The 17977-nt window shown below is 44.2% G+C and overlaps 1 pseudogene; it reads left to right on the top strand.

The window, feature by feature from the left end:
* The first annotated feature begins 145 nt into the window (after positions 1-145).
* Positions 146-16300, top strand: LOC135907342 (polyubiquitin-C-like; annotated as a pseudogene).
* Positions 16301-17977: the final 1677 nt, after the last annotated feature.

The following is a 17977-nucleotide window of genomic DNA, read 5'->3' as shown; positions in this document are numbered from 1 at the left end:
TAAAACTTGCGAAACCAATGCGCAGGAACTTATCGCCTCTGCTTAAGAGATGGCGCGCAAACCACGAACTGACGTCATTGAAGTTGCTGGATCTTTCTCGAAAACGATCACGCGGACAAACTTGCGTCAGCTCCGTTCTCTGATTGGTGGGTGTTGGCGAAACCGCGTTGTTGCTGGCCCAGTCTGACCAATCGTAGGTTGCGACGTATTCTGCCTCGGCCTATTTAGCCTTTGTGCCCTCAGGAAGCCGACATATTGCATTGAGACTGCGCCCGTGTGTACTCGTTTGTGCTCCTGCAAATTGGTAAGTCTACTCTTTGTCTGAGCGCGTTTTCCTGCAGCGACGAAATTGACGCAGAGTGCGTTCTTGAGGCTTGTAGTGCGTGCTGTCAGTGCAAGCGTTTGAAATTTACGTGCAGGTAAGGATCGAGACTAGACCGATTTGGTGGCTAGCCGTATGCTAATTGGACGCCGCTCTCGCAGTAGCTTCGAAATCTTTCATCAGTTCGACTTGACGGTCCTTGTTTCTCGATAATTCACGGAATACTGCTCGATGAGGCTACGACGCGTCTGTCAGTGTAGTGGCAGTTTTTCGTTAGGCCTATTGCGCTGTTACAGCTTCAGGGTGCGGTTGTCTTGGAGTACGTAGTTCCGGCACATCTGCGTGTTCTTAGCTTCAACAAATAATAATTTGGGTGTTACTGAATGCTGTTATCTTGTATATTCCAAATTTTCCTTTAGTTGTGCGTCTTAAGTATCCAGCGAAGCCTGTTCGAACGCGAGCTGATTAGGCCTACGCGCCATCTTTGCTGAGTGCCGACACCCCATTGTTGCGTTGCTTTCCTGACTACCTCTTCAATTTATTTTGCAGAGCCAATATGCAGATCTTCGTGAAAACTCTCACCGGGAAGACCATCACGCTCGAAGTTGAACCGAGCGACACTATTGAAAATGTGAAGGCGAAAATTCAGGATAAGGAGGGCATCCCGCCTGACCAGCAGCGACTGATTTTCGCCGGCAAGCAGCTCGAAGACGGGCGAACGTTGTCTGACTACAACATTCAGAAAGAGTCTACGCTCCACCTGGTGCTGCGACTCCGTGGTGGCATGCAGATCTTCGTGAAGACTCTCACCGGCAAGACCATCACGCTCGAAGTTGAGCCGAGCGACACCATTGAAAATGTCAAGGCGAAAATTCAGGACAAGGAGGGAATCCCGCCTGACCAACAGCGACTTATCTTCGCCGGCAAGCAGCTCGAAGATGGCCGCACACTCTCGGACTACAATATCCAGAAAGAGTCCACCCTTCACCTCGTCTTGCGACTCCGCGGAGGCATGCAAATCTTTGTCAAGACGCTCACCGGCAAAACAATCACTCTCGAGGTCGAGCCCAGTGACACCATCGAAAACGTCAAGGCCAAAATCCAGGACAAGGAAGGCATCCCGCCCGATCAGCAGCGTCTCATCTTCGCCGGCAAACAGCTTGAGGACGGCCGCACACTCTCGGACTACAACATCCAGAAAGAGTCCACCCTTCATCTCGTCTTGCGACTCCGCGGAGGCATGCAAATCTTTGTCAAGACGCTCACCGGCAAAACAATCACTCTCGAGGTCGAGCCCAGTGACACCATCGAAAACGTCAAGGCGAAAATCCAGGACAAGGAAGGGATCCCGCCCGATCAGCAGCGTCTCATCTTCGCCGGCAAACAGCTTGAGGACGGCCGCACACTCTCGGACTACAACATCCAAAAAGAGTCCACCCTTCACCTCGTTTTGCGACTCCGTGGAGGCATGCAAATCTTCGTGAAAACGCTCACTGGCAAGACCATCACACTCGAGGTCGAGCCCAGCGACACGATAGAGAACGTCAAAGCCAAAATCCAAGACAAAGAAGGCATTCCTCCGGACCAGCAGCGTCTCATCTTCGCTGGCAAGCAACTCGAAGACGGCCGAACCCTCTCAGACTACAACATTCAAAAGGAGTCGACCCTTCACCTTGTCCTTCGGCTGCGCGGAGGAATGCAGATTTTCGTCAAGACACTGACTGGAAAAACCATCACCCTTGAAGTGGAGCCCAGCGACACCATTGAAAACGTGAAGGCTAAAATTCAGGACAAGGAGGGTATTCCACCAGACCAGCAACGTCTTATTTTTGCAGGCAAGCAGTTGGAGGACGGGCGCACTCTCTCCGACTACAACATTCAGAAGGAATCAACCCTCCACCTTGTCCTGCGGCTCCGTGGTGGCCAGTAGAACTTTTTTTTTTTACTTATAGCTGGAATGGTCCGGTGACTGACTTCCCTTTTTTTTTTTTTTAATCCATCGGTGGTTCCGTGCCGGCCAGCGTCCACGTGAACAGGGCACGAGTCTGCCAATAAAAATTTCTTGCCGGAGATTTGCATCGTATCAATGTTTTTGCCAAGTTCGCAGCTCCGTGAAGGTGCAGCTTGAGCAGTGGCATGGGGTTAGCTTTCCGAGCTAATCTCTTCAGGCACTTGTTTCAGACCTCAGGCACAAGTAGTTTGCTTCCTGGTAACAAAGTGCAGAATGGCGAGCTTATGCATGTTTTGGTGTTGCTGTCGTTTGGGCCTTTAGTCAGTGCAGTTGTCGCAGTAGTTTTGCGTTGGACGTTATTCACTCGTGCATATTTGGTAAAAAGCAGTAAATTTTAATTCATGTCATGTTTTGTGCAGGCGTGTAGGACAAGGCCACATCCTGCATTCCTTCTCTTTGAAACGTGTGATCTCGCCCAAGTGCTTTTTGCCTTGAGGATAACGGCTGTGTAATACTAGAGGGGGGGAACGAGGACAGGAGCTGGTAACCCCTTTCATCTTGGTAGCATACCTAGTGGTCCCAGATTAAGGTAGCCCAAATACAAGTTTTTTAGATTTTGTATACTATTGGCAAGTCTGCATTGAAAATGCCAATGATTGAAATACGAGTTGCTTTAGCATATACTAAAGAGGATGAAGGCAAAAGAGCCTGTGTGCTCGCATACCATGCATTAAATTTAATTTTAATGCTTTACTTTTTTTTTTTGGTTGCGTAGACATCGCCATTGGTTCTGTATGGTTAATGGCACATAATCTTTGTGGCTGGTCCGAGGACCATAAAGATGCAGGTCACAGATTTTCCTTCGTTTTATGCTTTAATTGGGGGTAGCTACATGCACTTGTACGTATGGTGCCTACTACTTGTGCAAGCAGGACGTGAGGGGACACATAAAGGCAGATTGTACAAGCACACAGTGCTTTCAACAACAGATCTTAAGTTCTTACAGGTGTACTCAAAACGTAAGACGTGTGCATTGCTTGGTAAAGAACAAAACGGAGGAAGCCACACACAGACAATTGTGGCCACGCTGATTAGATTGGTGACTGTTATACGTGAACAGAGATAATCAAGCTCTTATTTTTAATTTTAAATATTGGTGCACACACTTGAATTTTGGTGCCATAATGCCGGACAGTCAGGTTTTTGACCCACAAGCCATCTACAGTTGACGTTGCGGGGTGTCCGCCGCAGGGCTCGTCATCAATGGTGAAATGCCTAGTCTTGAAATGAGATATTCAGGTTTTGACAGTTCTGTAAGTAGGACAATTCTCCCCCAGTGTTTGTGACATATTGGCATGAATGTCCTCTGCCAGGTTTCCGTGGCTAAATAAAAACTTCATGGTGGCCCATAATTCCAATGACGTGAAACAGCCCCTGTCATCACAGCTTCTCGCTAAGAGAAAAAAACATCTGATATTTGCACAGTTTACATACTACGATATTAGGCTGTCATATAACACCATACTCGTTTTTTCTATTTCATCTTTAAGGGGGAAAAGCCAAGAATTTATCAGCACCCCTACGTAACTTAGATGGCGAAAATTAACTTGGCACACTCCACCATGGCATCACCACTGTGCTGTTTCAGGGCGTTAAAACTTTCGTTTTTTTCGTTCTTTGATGCAAGAAAACACACAATGAGCGAGTCCATTAGGAAATGGTTCTACGTTAGAGGGACTTGGAAGAAAATACTAAGCCAGGCTAAAGTAGCCATCATGCTTTTGAGGTACGAAAAAATGGGCTTCGTCTGCCAGATTGTACATGATGACGTACGAGCGACAATGCTACCTTGAAATGCCGCCACACCTCTCCATTATGCCGGGTTGTGGCAACATATCTGCATGACACTTGTATTATTATTCATTATTAAAGAAAGAATGACACTGCGTCCCTAAGTGAATGGAAGTACAACATGACAAGTCTTGTAGGCTTCTTGCACAGAAACTCGTCTCATGCCACTTGTCTTTTTTTCAATTTTTTAAGACAAGCACTATTTACCACACAACCCATGGAGCCATATGCATTACATCATATGTACTGTCTTTCCCTTCCTACAAGTAATTCTAAATAATATCTGCACAATTTTTTTTTGCATGGAAATTAATGCTATAATCTGTGCTTCAGTTCACAGTTAATCGCTGCATCAAACAAAAAATCACCGCCCAAGCACTCCGTACAGATGGTTAGCCAGCGAAGCTGAAACGTGTGGCCCCAGTGTTTATGACTGGGTTAATCCCAACGGTTCATTAAACGACGGCTTGGTAAGCTGTCGGATCCTCGGTATGCAGTTGCTGCTTGCGCTCGGCTGCACAAGCCTGTTCTTGTGCCCAGGCTGCAGCATTGGCATGGCGTAGAGGAGCTCGTTCCCACTTCTGCTCGTGGCTTTGCTGATGGAAAGCTGCCTGCTGCACAGGAGTACGTACGACGCATGGCCTACCCATATCGGAGCCGGAGAGAAACTGCTGTGCACGCGCTTGGCTACGACAGAGAGCAATGACATCACTACTGGTGCAGCTAAACCAACACCACCTAGACAACACAAGGCCTTTTCACTCCGATCCATGATGTCATGTTACCTGGCCCGACTGCCATAGAATCCAGCGAGGATGCTCCCAAGTAGGCAACAGTGATTTTGACGTCACCGTCTCTTTTTTATGCATGCACATGGGGTTGTGCCAGAGGAGTTCTTGGAGTACATGCGAACGACAGAAGGACGTATCTGCTAGCCATATACAGCTTCACTGTAAAAACACAATAGGTGTGAAACTGAGATCCTGAATTAGATACTCTAATGCATGATCACAACTTCAGGGAGCTAATGCCAATTTCATAGATAATAGTGGATTCCTTCGCACATATCCCTCACTTCACCAAGAATGCGAATGTTGTGGTTGCTGTATGTGGAAAATCCTTACGCTAGTGACGAAAAAATGTGTACAGACCCATGGCTTGGACATTCTTATGGGAGAACATGGCATTGTGTTCCTGTGTCCAAGTTTCATTGTAACCTTGGACCCACTACTGAGCTGTAGTTCCTCCTGGCACAATGCATTGCATTGCTGCTCCTTGTTTTAAAGCCAAGCTTTCTCAGTGAACTCTCCCACAGTTTCCTGAATGTGGCTGCTGTCTTGCGAGATAGAGGCATGCTTCACGTCACGTAAGCCCTGTGCACAAGCCAGTTTTCATTACACCATGGACGCAGGAATAAAATACGAAAAACACTGGTCAATCTTAGCATTGTCTCTCGCACTGTACTTCTCTCAGCATACATCTGTCCTCACCATTCTTCCATCGAAAAAAATCACCTTCATCCTTGTGACATCACTGCGTCAATGTATCAGTGCACGTTCGCATGAACAGCTGTTTGCATCTCATCTTAGATTGTGAATGGTGTAGCACACACACATTGGAGCACATTAAATTTGTGACTGGTATGGTGCATAAACATTGCATGAAATTACATGTTGCATAAATGACAGTGAAGATGACTGTATGCATTGGATTTAGTTTTATAGCATTTAAGTTCCTGCTTCATGAAAGCTTTGCTACAAACAGATTCCAACATGTGCACTGGATAATTTTTTTTAGCTCCAGAACCTACAGTTCTTAAGTTTTCCTGTTTGTCATCAATGGCATTAACTTCATTCAGCCCTCTTTGGCAGTTGGAATGGCACATCTTACAATGTGCCCAAGTTTTTTTTACATTTGTTGCACTGGTTCCCATATGATGAACGTTCCCTTAACTTATGAAAGCTTTTGCAAAAACTGCACACCCTTCTGGAAGGAGTGAACTTGCTCGTCTTTGTTCAGTTATTCTCCAGCATTCTTCAGGGCCATAATTACTTCTGTGGTTGTAATTCTCGAGCTGCTCGCTCATTTCTGAATACATCAAGACGTCATCTATTGAGTTAATGCTGCTGAGAATTCCTTCCAAAATTTTGCTGAAGACTTGTTGGAAAACGTCTGGTGCTATTGTGATGCCAAAAGGGACTATCTTGAAGCAGTAATTCTATCTTCTGGGTGGTGTGCAGAAGGCTAGATACTTTGTTATACATTCTGACACTTTCATCTGCCAGAAACCTTTCTTCAGGTCCAGCAGAGTAAACCTGATGCGGCCCTCTGATTTTCACAATGATTTGTTCCAGTGTCCTCTATGGGTAATGCCACCTGCTAACAATTTTGCTACTGTGTTTTACTACATACCACCATTTGGCTGCAGAATGGAATTGGTTCTGTTAACTCTGGAATCTTCAAGCACATGCTGAAAGTGACCTGACAACAAAAAACTGCACCCTCAAGCTCAAAGGTGAACTTCTGCATTTTTAAATGTTACTCTATCCCAAAATGCTACCACTGTGCTTCAATAATGCGTCGCAGTGATTCCAACAATGAGGCACAGATTGAAGGACACATGTCTATGTAACATTTTCAGATGCTAAAATGGTAGCAAAATCAAAGTTGCTGAATTAGAGAGTAGCATTACCAAAGTCCAGTGACTGCTTTGCTTTTGTTGTTGTTGCCTCAAAACATGGCTTGTACCCTCATGGGGGGTTGGCCACACTAGGTTGATTGAAGAAAGCATCTAACAAAATATCAAAAGGGGTGAAGGCAAACATTCAAAATGAACTATTAGGCTAGTAAATGCTAATAAAAATTTCTAGAGGGCCTATACATAAATTTAGGATATAGTGAAAATAAAGTGAACCACTGTCGGTACCCTAGCAGCGAAACTGTCCAGACGCTTTAGTGAACTTGTGTATAGCAGTAATCATTGACTCATGGCTTGTGCATAATTGACAGGCACCGAAGGACAAAATGTTTGGTGTAGTAAGTGCCAATCCCAGCGTTCTAGTTGGAAATATGAGGAACATTCTGCAGAGGGAGAAGAAGCGGCAATTAAGGAAGAAAGAAATGTTCCATAAATTCCAGATCATTACAATTAAGAGGAGCAATGGTTAGTTATGGATAGACCAAATCTATGAAGAAAAAAATTTGGGCGGGGAACTCTACGATGGAAGTTTGATAAGGTCACTTAGCATTGTTGTTAAAGACATTTGCTCGTGTTCCACTGGAAATTCAGATGTCAAAAATCATCTGCAGAAAGTAGCCATGATTCATAACAATTTAGAAATAAAAGGCATTTAAATGTAGGTCCTGTTGTAAAAGCAGGAAGAATATTTAAAACTGGGCCATTTAGTGATGACGATGCAAGTGAGCCAGTTGATTCGTTTAAAAAGATTCCACTGTGATAGCTAGCTAGAGGACCCAGACAAAGTGGACTTCAGACAAATTGTCTTTGTCAAGAGACAAAAATATACTCAGCAGGTGTGACTGATTATTAAAAGTTCTCAATATCATCAAAAGTCAGTTTCACCTTTAATGAATTTGTTTTTGGAGAAATCAGGCACTGCAGTGTAGCCGAACATGAAGTTTTGATAACAGCGTCTGAACAAAAACAACTTGTGGTTGTCGGCAACACCGCTGACCTGCTCTGAAAAACAAATCGGGAGAATTGATGAAAACAGATTAAAAATGAGAGAAGGATGCATTGTAAAGCCTCAGTGAAGTCGGGACAGTAAGATGCTTAAATCTGTATTCAAGCAGTAGTATTCCTGCCTCCAGATAAAGCACGTCATTTGCCACAAAACTTGCCAGCCCAAGACAAAGATGCAGCACTCGCCTTTCTATTAATATTAAAGGTTATGGCTTGTATTTTGCACATCTTGAAAAAAGGACACAGCTGAATTCTAGAATGGGACAGACATGATGTTTATAAATCGTCAGCAACGTAGCCATATGCATACCTGTTTTATTATTAATGAAATGGCACAACAATCCCATTGCACCTTCTCCTTTACTAGCATTTGTTTCAATTTGCTGCTGTCAGTTTAGCTTGCCATTATATGTTATCCCTAAGTACTTCAAAGCTGCAACTTGCAGTATCGTTTCATTTCGATAATGAAAAAGAGAAATGAAAATGGAATTTGACAATGGAAACACAAGTAACAAGCATTTCTTGACATTAAGGGAAAAAATACATCTGTCCTTTTCCCTTAACTTTGCCTAACTTCCCTTTTTTTCTGTACAGCCAGGACTCGAGTGCAGACAAATAAGATTGCATACTTTGGTGTAACATATTGATATCATGTGATAAGGAGAAAAAAACAATGTCATCAGCATAGAGATAGAGTTTCACATCCTGCTGAAGTGGGACAGAAGATAACAAACTATAAACAAAAGCAGAGTAAGAACTGATCCCTGTGGTACACCTCTCATTTGTTTATATGTACCTGATGTAACCCCATCATTGAAAGAATTGTCTATCAGAAAGGAACTCTTCTATCCAGGCCAGCTCACCATCAAACTCATCTTGGTGGAATGAACCATGTACACTGGCTTATAGCCAAAGAAAAGCTATGTGGAAATGTCTTCAAAATCATTCACCGAAAAAATTGGGTTGGCTATAAATTCTATACAAGTTAAAGATGAACAAAAAAACTTCTTACAGCAGAGTGCAGCACTGTCCTTTGATTAAAGCAGGCTGTGCTGTTCCAGACTATAATCTGGAACAGCACAGCTCGTTAATCAAAAAATAAAATTCCATGCTTCACACTGTCATATGCTTTTGCAATATCTAAAGTTACCAAACCTGATACATCTTCTGATAGTCCTGTGAGTCGAATATGGCTTTCTAAATCAATGTGAGCTGACCATATGGAAGATTGAGGCCTAAATCCTATTTGTCTAGAGCACAGAATACTCGGGGAAGAAGTGAATTCATTGAGCCAGACATTAATAACTTTTTCTATTATTTTGACTAGATTCGATGTAAGGGCAATTGGCTGAATGTTGTCCAAGACATACCCCGGGGTATTGATATTTATGTAAAAGCACAATTTTTGCAATTATCTAAGAGCCCGGGATCCATGTATATTGAAGTTAACAGCTAATTATATTCAAAAGCTCATTAGGGAAAGAGTTAAATAACAATTTAATTATAGCTGTTGTGATTGGATCTATTCCAGGAGCCAATTGATGTGCAGTTAAGATGACACTGGATAATTCCCTTATGGTTACTTCTACAATGTTGTCATGATTACTTCTCATATGTTAAACTAATACACCTCCTAGCTAGATCTAGGGCACTGAAAAGAAAAGCATGCTTCAAGCCCTTTTGCAATAACGTCTAGTGAGTCTGCCACTTCTTTGGGGGACAGAACAGCCGAATGCGACTATACAGACTGTTGAAGATATTTTTTGCTTCATAAAAACCTAAAAAGTAGTTATCTTCTTTCTGGTTTTGACAGAGATGAATGCCGTCCATTTTTTTGTTCATCTTTAACTAATATAGAATTTATAGCCAACCCAATTTTTCAGTGAATGATTATGTTGGACACTTTTCCAAGCTGCTTTTCTTCGGCTATAAGCCAGTGTACATGCTTCATTCCACCAAGATGAGTTTGACGGCGAGCTGCCAGATATAACCGTAAACTCAGCAGGCTGAATCGCAGAATATAAAAGTGATATCACCGAGTCAGCCTTCCACTGTTCACCACAATTGTGATAAACAGTGTTGACCATAAATTCAGGGGTATTTTTGTTCACCACTTAAGTGGTCAACGATAATGCCCTTGAATTGATAGCTGGCTTATAAGTTATATAATTAATGAGCCGTCTATGCTGTACAATAGAAGCCCGATGAGAAAGCATAACTTCAAATGTAATGGGTAAATGATCGCTACTTTTTCCATTGTCAAAGGTGTCCCATGATGAAATAGACATCTGAGCAGAAGAGAAAGTCAGGTCTAATGCAGACGAGAATCGCTCACGTATAGAAGTAATTCGTCCTGAATTGTGGCATTGAAAATTGTTATCATTCATCCAATTCCACAACCTCTTTCCACAAACATCCCTTTTTAGTTTCCCAAGAACTGTGCTGAGAATGAAGATCTCCTGCCAGTAGCGTTTCATTTGAACAAGTTCGGGACAATGAATCCACAGGTGATCAGGGCACTTGACTCCATTCGGGAAGTACATATTAACCACTGTAAATGCAGGGAAACCAGGCAGTAAGAAATCTAATCCCCTAAAGTTCGTAGTCTGAACATACATGTTCAAAAGAGGCAGTTACTTTATGATACACTTTTTATGACAGCCCTCCATCTGCTTTAGTCAAAGGACAGTGCTGCACTCTGCTGTAAGAAGTCAAGGCAAGATGTCAAGTGGAAGAATGTTCAGAAATAGTAATTTAAATAATAGTTCTCTAAATGTACTTCGCAGCACAATCAAGTATACCTTGTACAGGTACTTCTTCAAGGCAATGAACTCAGTGCCTGCAGCTGTGGGCTTGTGCTTATGCTAAGACGGGTGTCACATGGTGCAATTTTGGTTGCAATTGAGTCCAATCCAGATTGAATTTCTAGGTCGAAATTGGCTCCCTTGTACAAACTGTGAGAGGGAGCCAATCACATTCGAAAATTTCGATGCGGATCAGGCTCGATTACGATCGAAAGTGGCAGTGTGACACAATTAGAGTGGCTTTAAGGTTGAAATGCTTATAATTACGTATGCACCGCTGCAAGATGAACCAATTTATTGAAGAAGTTGTACTTTACTTTTTCTCGTCACTTAAACACTAGTGACTATGCTTCTCCGATTGTAATAATCATAAGCTTTTTTTTTTCACTGCAGTAAAATCACATTAAAAAGGTGCCCCAGAACCAGCTGATGTTAGCATTATATGTATATCGTATATTGTCCAGTGTCCGTCCTCTTTATAATATTTCCGATAAACTTTATTATCTCCCTAGCTGTTGCCATGACAGGGAAAGTACCTTTGTGTGGAAGGAGGTAGAGGCAGTAGTGTTGGAGGAGGATGTTGGACTGGGAAGGTATGGAGTCAATCTGTAGGTTAGAGTGTTCATTGCAGAAAATAGCACTTCTTCGTCATCACAGTCTCTCTCTCCCAGGGTGGTGTACGCTCAGGCAACAGCGTTAGCTTGCTGGTTTCCATGAAGATTTTCATGGACAGCCCTCCCCCTCCTAGGGGTCCGTACAATTTGTACTTCGGGAGGAATTGACGAAGCACTATCATAGATGCGGTGGGCTAGGATGAAAGTCCTTCCTTTGGCAAAGTTGCAGCAGGCAGCTTGAGAGTTGGCAAAGCTCCTAAGTGCACATGCACATGCATTTGCAACATATGAGAGAAACGCTCACGACTAAAGGGGCCTAGAATTGTTCTAGTACACTCTATGATGACTATGTGAATATGCTCATCTCAATCAGTACTGTTCTAGTATTGGTTTGCTTGTTTGGTTATTTCTATGAAGACAAATCACTTGTGCCTTATATACAGGGATGTGTGTATTTCCCTTGAAGTTGTACAAAAACAATTTTGGGTGCAACTGCCACATACTACTCTGTTCTTGCTCAAATTTCGCAGCAAGATTGCATTTTATTGTCTGGATAGGTTAATGTAGCAGTTAGTAATATTACTTGCCCAGTTCTTGATAAAAAAGTTGGAAAGCGACACCGTGGTATGGTATGGTATGGTATGAAGAACTTTATTTAGGTCCTGAGGGATCAATCTGGGACTGATGCGGGCCGCTCCCACATTGGTACATAGAGGCCAAGCCCCTCTGCCGTCACACGGGCCCTCTGGACAGCCCCGAGTTGGTCTGCCAGCACTTCACTGTGCAGCATCCCTGCCACCACTGTTCACCTCGAGAACCACCACCAGCCAACACCAAGCAGCACCAAAGCATGTGTTCTAAATCGAGCTAACCCCCACACTTACTACAATAGACTGAAACCCCACAGTCCGGATTAATTTTATTCATGATGACCGGGTTAGGGTATGTTCGTGTCTGCAGAAGCCTTAATGTAACCGCCTGTGGCCTATTTAATTTAGAATGTGGCAGGGGGAATGCCCTGCGCCCTAAGTAATAGTGCTTGGTGATTTCGTTGTAGGTTAACAGTTGGTCCCTGTACTCAGGAGCGGGAGATCCAGCCCCTTCAGGGAGTACACGGCATACTAATCCTCGTGCCTCCCTGTGCGCCACCTCGTTGAGGTTATGCGGGGCTCCCTTCACTGTCCCCATATGCGCTGGCAAACTGTGTGCGAAGTGATAACACTAATCCTCATGCCTCCCTGTGCGCCACCTCGTTGAGGTTATGCGGGGCTCCCTTCACTGTCCCCATATGCGCTGGGAACCAAGTAACTGTGCGAAGTGATATCCCTACCCTGCAGCAGTCTGTTAGCCGATTCTGCAACAAGTCCTTTCGAGAAGGCTTTAATCGCAGATTGTGAGTCACTAAACACCAAAACTCTTCTTAAATCAATTAGTACTAGAGCAATAGCCACCTGTTCAGCAACCCCCGGATCAATGCGATACAATGTCTAGTTGAATTTTTCGATGAAAGCATCTTCATGGGTGAGTTGGGGGTGACATAGAATGGGGTGTATGAACAATATGGCTTATTGTGAGAGCCACATGCACTGGAGTGACAATGTTTGACAAGAAACTCTACGGTTTGATCGACGTCAACTAGAGGTTTAATCGCATAAGAAAGTTTTGTCATGAGTTATCGTCATAGTCGTACATGTACCACATACCCAGTGGCCCCAGTTGCACATACCCAGTATCTGCAAGCACAGCATGTATATGCCCAGTAACCTTAGGGTTACTGTGTTTATGGGGCACATATGGGTATGCGGGGCACATTCCCAGTGGCACTTATATTTTGACTGCACTGTCTTTGGGGTTGGCCCATGAAATAGGCTAGAAATAGGTTAGAAGTAAATATACCCGATATGAAAAAGTGCCGGTAGCTCACCATCCTCATCATATAAGGAAGACCTATAGTTTTCAAAATATCAAGTGTCCTTTGTCTCTGTCTCTCGGATGCACCCTTGAGCAAAGAACTTGAAGGCCATGCTGGTCATGCTTTGTCGTGTTCATAGAGTTCAATGCAGACAAATTCAAAGTTGCTCCTTACAAACCACGCAAGTAACATTGCAGATTTGTTTCTTTTTCTCCAAAGCAGCGGTCACTGGACGCTGGATTTGGATGGCACATATTGTTAAATTTGTAAACATTATATTGACATTTTTTGTCTATTTTTTCTGCCATACTATATATGCCAGTGGCGTAACCAGAAATTTATTTTAGAGGTGGGAGGGTTCCACAGACAACTACCATTCTTTCCCTTCCGTCGCCACTCTTTCCTGGGTCCGCTCAGGTCCTCCTAGCATATAGGGGGTCCGCCTGGGGACCACCTGGGTCGTTATGAAGGGGACAACAAATCAACATTCCTTGCTCGCTTTTCTTAAGGTCCCTATTAAGGTTTTCCCTGGGACCGCACGAGGCGAGTTTGCTGGAGTTTCTGTCGCAACGGATCTAAGAAAAGCGAACGTCGTTATGAGCAGAATCCCCCAATACTTCACTATCGCACCCCTAGCATAGAGTTTCATACAATAAATTATTGTGGGAAACTGACCCGTAGTACGTACTCGCGCCTGCGCACAAACGTCGGGCGATGCCTGAAATGAGCGTCCCTCGTCTTACTAATCGTAGGCTGCGACGTTTTCTCCCTCGGCCAGAATGCATTTTGTACTCTTGCTTGATTTGTGGTTGCCCGCTGAAAGCTAACATTTGCATTAAGTCTGCACTTGCAGCGCTCGTGTACATGCTGGCAGAAGGTAAGGCAGCTCTTTTAGCGCGTTTTCTGCACCGACGAAGTTGACGCAGAGTAAAGTCTCGAGACTCGTTGTGCGTGCCGTCAGTGCGAGCGTTCCAAATTTTACTGGACCAGCAGCAGGTACGGGTCGAGCGCAGGCAGCGTGCTAGCTAGTGGTAGGCAGACCTCGTTGTAGATTTAAAAACCTTCCTTTATTTCGATTTATTCGGATTTCTTTGGCGTCTTTATGATTCGCGGAGTAGCTATGTGTGGCGCGTCTGTCACTTTTAGTTTTAGGCCTATTGCGACGTTTGTTAAGTGCCGCAACTCGCAGAGGTCGCGCAACCAAGTCCGTCGCCCGCTTTGTTCGAAGAGCGTCTGTTTTGCTTCACTTGCTCACTGCTCAATTTTTCAGTCGCCAAGCTCTTGCGTATGTGTACACTGATGCTTATTTTGCGTGGCAATGGTATTGCATCCATCGCGCGACATTTAGGTGTGGCGGATATGGCCGGTCGCACTTGCCGCGGTGTAAACATCGGTCGCTTTTTTTCGTCTGTCGTGCGTATTCCTCAAGTCGCCGGTGTAAATAAGCCGGTTGCGTTTGTAGTGGCCAGTATTATACGGAATGTTTGTTTAATTATGCCTCTTCAAGAACCTAGCGAAACTTGTTCGAAAGCGGGCTGGCTAGGCCTAGCCGCCATTTTTGCTGATGTAGGCACCATCTTTGCTGATGTGCCAAGACCACTCTGTACCATTACTTTCCTACTGTGCTTAATTTCTTTTACAGATTGGCCAACATGCAGATCTTCGTGAAGACGCTCACCGGAAAGACCATCACGCTCGAAGTTGAACCGAGCGACACCATTGAAAATGTCAAGGCGAAAATTCAGGACAAGGAGGGAATCCCGCCTGATCAGCAGCGTCTAATCTTCGCCGGCAAGCAGCTCGAAGATGGCCGCACACTCTCGGACTACAACATTCAGAAAGAGTCCACCCTTCACCTGGTCTTGCGACTACGCGGAGGAATGCAAATCTTTGTCAAGACGCTTACCGGGAAAACAATCACTCTGGAGGTAGAGCCAAGTGACACAATTGAAAATGTGAAGGCGAAAATCCAGGACAAGGAAGGGATCCCGCCCGATCAGCAGCGTCTCATCTTTGCTGGCAAACAGCTCGAGGATGGCCGCACTCTCTCGGACTACAACATTCAAAAAGAGTCCACCCTTCACCTCGTCTTGCGACTCCGTGGAGGCATGCAGATCTTTGTCAAGACGCTCACCGGAAAAACGATCACTCTGGAGGTAGAGCCAAGTGACACAATCGAAAATGTTAAGGCGAAAATCCAGGACAAGGAGGGGATCCCACCCGATCAGCAGCGTCTCATCTTCGCTGGCAAGCAGCTCGAGGACGGCCGCACACTCTCGGACTACAACATTCAGAAAGAGTCCACCCTTCACCTGGTTCTGCGACTCCGTGGAGGTATGCAAATATTTGTAAAAACGCTCACTGGCAAGACAATCACACTTGAGGTCGAGCCGAGTGACACGATAGAAAACGTGAAGGCCAAGATCCAGGACAAGGAAGGGATCCCGCCCGATCAGCAGCGTCTCATCTTCGCCGGCAAACAGCTCGAGGACGGCCGCACTCTCTCGGACTACAACATTCAGAAAGAATCAACCCTTCACCTTGTGCTACGACTCCGTGGAGGTGTGCAAATACTTGCGAACATACTCACTGGCATGACAATCACAGTTGAGGTCGAGCTGAGTGACACAATTGAAAACATGATGGCCGAAATTCAGGACAAAGAAGGCATTTCTCCGCACCAGCAGCGCCTCGTCTTTGCCAGCAAACAGCTCGAGGAGGTCCGCACACTCTTGGATTAAACATTCAAAAAGAGCCCACCCTTCACCTTGTCTTGCGGCCCTGTAGAGGCATGCAAATTTTCGTGAAAAAACTCGCTGGCAAAATTATCCACCTTACACCATTGACAATGTGAAGGCTAAAATTCAGGACAAGGAATGTAATCCACCGAACCAGCAGTGTCTTGATCGTTGCAGGCAAGCAGTTGGAGGACGGGTGCACTCTTTCAGACTACAATATTCAGAAGGTGTCTACCCTGCACCTTGTTATGCTGCTTCTTGATGACCAGTAGAAAATTTTTGTGTTACTTCTAGCTGCAATGGTCCAGTGACGTTTTTTATTGGTTTAATGATTACCAGCTACTTGGCTCTCCACGTGAATGGGACATGCAAGTCTCCAATAAAAAAAAAAATCCTTGCTGGTCATTTGCCTATTCTTACTGTTACTGTCAAGTTCACTGAGCCGTGTACAGTGCAGCTTGAGCTATGGCATATAGTTATTAGTTTTTCCACTTTTAAGATGCGTTGTCTGTCATGGCACTCAAAGGCTCTGTCACAAGTTGGGAGGAAGCATTAGTTTGGGTCCAACTCTGACGCGGCCTATTCAGATACATGTAAAACGCAGAAACTCTTTTCCGAGATAACCCTTGGACCGATTTTAATGAAAATTGTTGCATTTGGGAGAGCGTCAAATTCTAGTGACTGTTGGAAGAGGAATTTCGATATAGGGCCTGAATTTTGTTAAAAGAATTTTCAAAAGTTCGAAAGAAATAGAAGTGCAATGTTTACAAATGAATAGCTCTGAATCAGGAACAGGTATATCATGGTTCTGTACTTGGCATCTATTGGATCATTCAAAATGGATAAATTTGATATGTCAATTTGTCTTGCATGAATTTGTTGCGTTGTGTACAAGGGTTCTGCAAAAGCTGTATTTCCATATTAGTAAATTTTTTTGAGATACATGTGTAACATCAATTTTGTCCACTTTAGATGTACTATTAGATGCAGTTCACATCATTGTGATATTTTTCACTGCTGCGTTACAGTTGCAGAGTTACAGGTTGTGCTTGCGTCTGTACTTGCTAGAACCCCGTAAACATTTAGAGTTCTAAACTTCACAATCTCGTTCTCTGAAAATTAGCAATTTTCGCCAAAATTCTTAATAAAATATTGACCTAAATAAAAAATTCGAACCCAGCAGTCACTACATTTGAAGTTTTCCTTTTAAATACAATGAACCTCGTCAAGTTTGGTGCAGTGGTTGCTGAGAACGAGTTCTCCTTTTACATGTATTTAGATAGGAGCACCTGAGCTAACGCTTCCTCTTAACTTCGCTTTCATGTTTAACAAGATGGTGAACGGAAAGTTAAGGCCATGTCATGCTGTTCCACAACTGCATTTTAGTGGAAAGTTGCATCAAGCCTGTGCCATGAGTTAAATGCTTGCAGTGCAAGCTGGAGGTGCAGCTCCATAGGAGCTCCATGTTCGGCAGCACGCACTAGCAGAAGGTCTTCATGGTGAGGTCTCTTTGCATTGTTTTCATGAGAGCGAACTTAGCTTTCTGCTCGCCGTACTGCATCCTGCTTTCCTGTGGCAAGTGTTAAGTTGGCAAACTAGCAGGTGCATCAATGACCATTTGAGGGAGCACCGCACATCGGTGCAGGCTTTTGTAGTGGGAGAGGAACCTAGCTGATCGTTGTAAGAGCTGTCGGTGTACCCCAACACTTACTAATACATGTAATCTTGGGACATTTAGGATGCAGAGTCCAAGGGAATTGTACGAGGCTTAATGCATAAAGAAAGAAGGCATATTTTGTTTCAACACTGGGTCCATTAACTTGACAAAAAGGAAGAGCTTTATCTGTAGAAAATATAGTTTGCAAGCATGAAATGTGTGAACGTGTTAGATAATGTGTGCAGTGGCAATGGTTTTCTGTCAACCCCGTGCAAGATGTTCCCATATCTCAGAGTAAAAATCAGAAGTTTGTCGTTTCTCCTGTGTATCTTGCTGTGTCCCGTCAAAATTTGTGCCATAAAACCATGTTTCATTGTTGTCACCTTCAACTTACGGCACGTACCACGAAGGGGGATTGACCACGG

The sequence above is a fragment of the Dermacentor albipictus genome, chromosome 1, assembly GCF_038994185.2.
Source record: "Dermacentor albipictus isolate Rhodes 1998 colony chromosome 1, USDA_Dalb.pri_finalv2, whole genome shotgun sequence".
NCBI classification, from domain to species: Eukaryota; Metazoa; Arthropoda; class Arachnida; order Ixodida; family Ixodidae; genus Dermacentor; species Dermacentor albipictus.
This window is presented reverse-complemented; position numbering and strand designations above follow the sequence as displayed.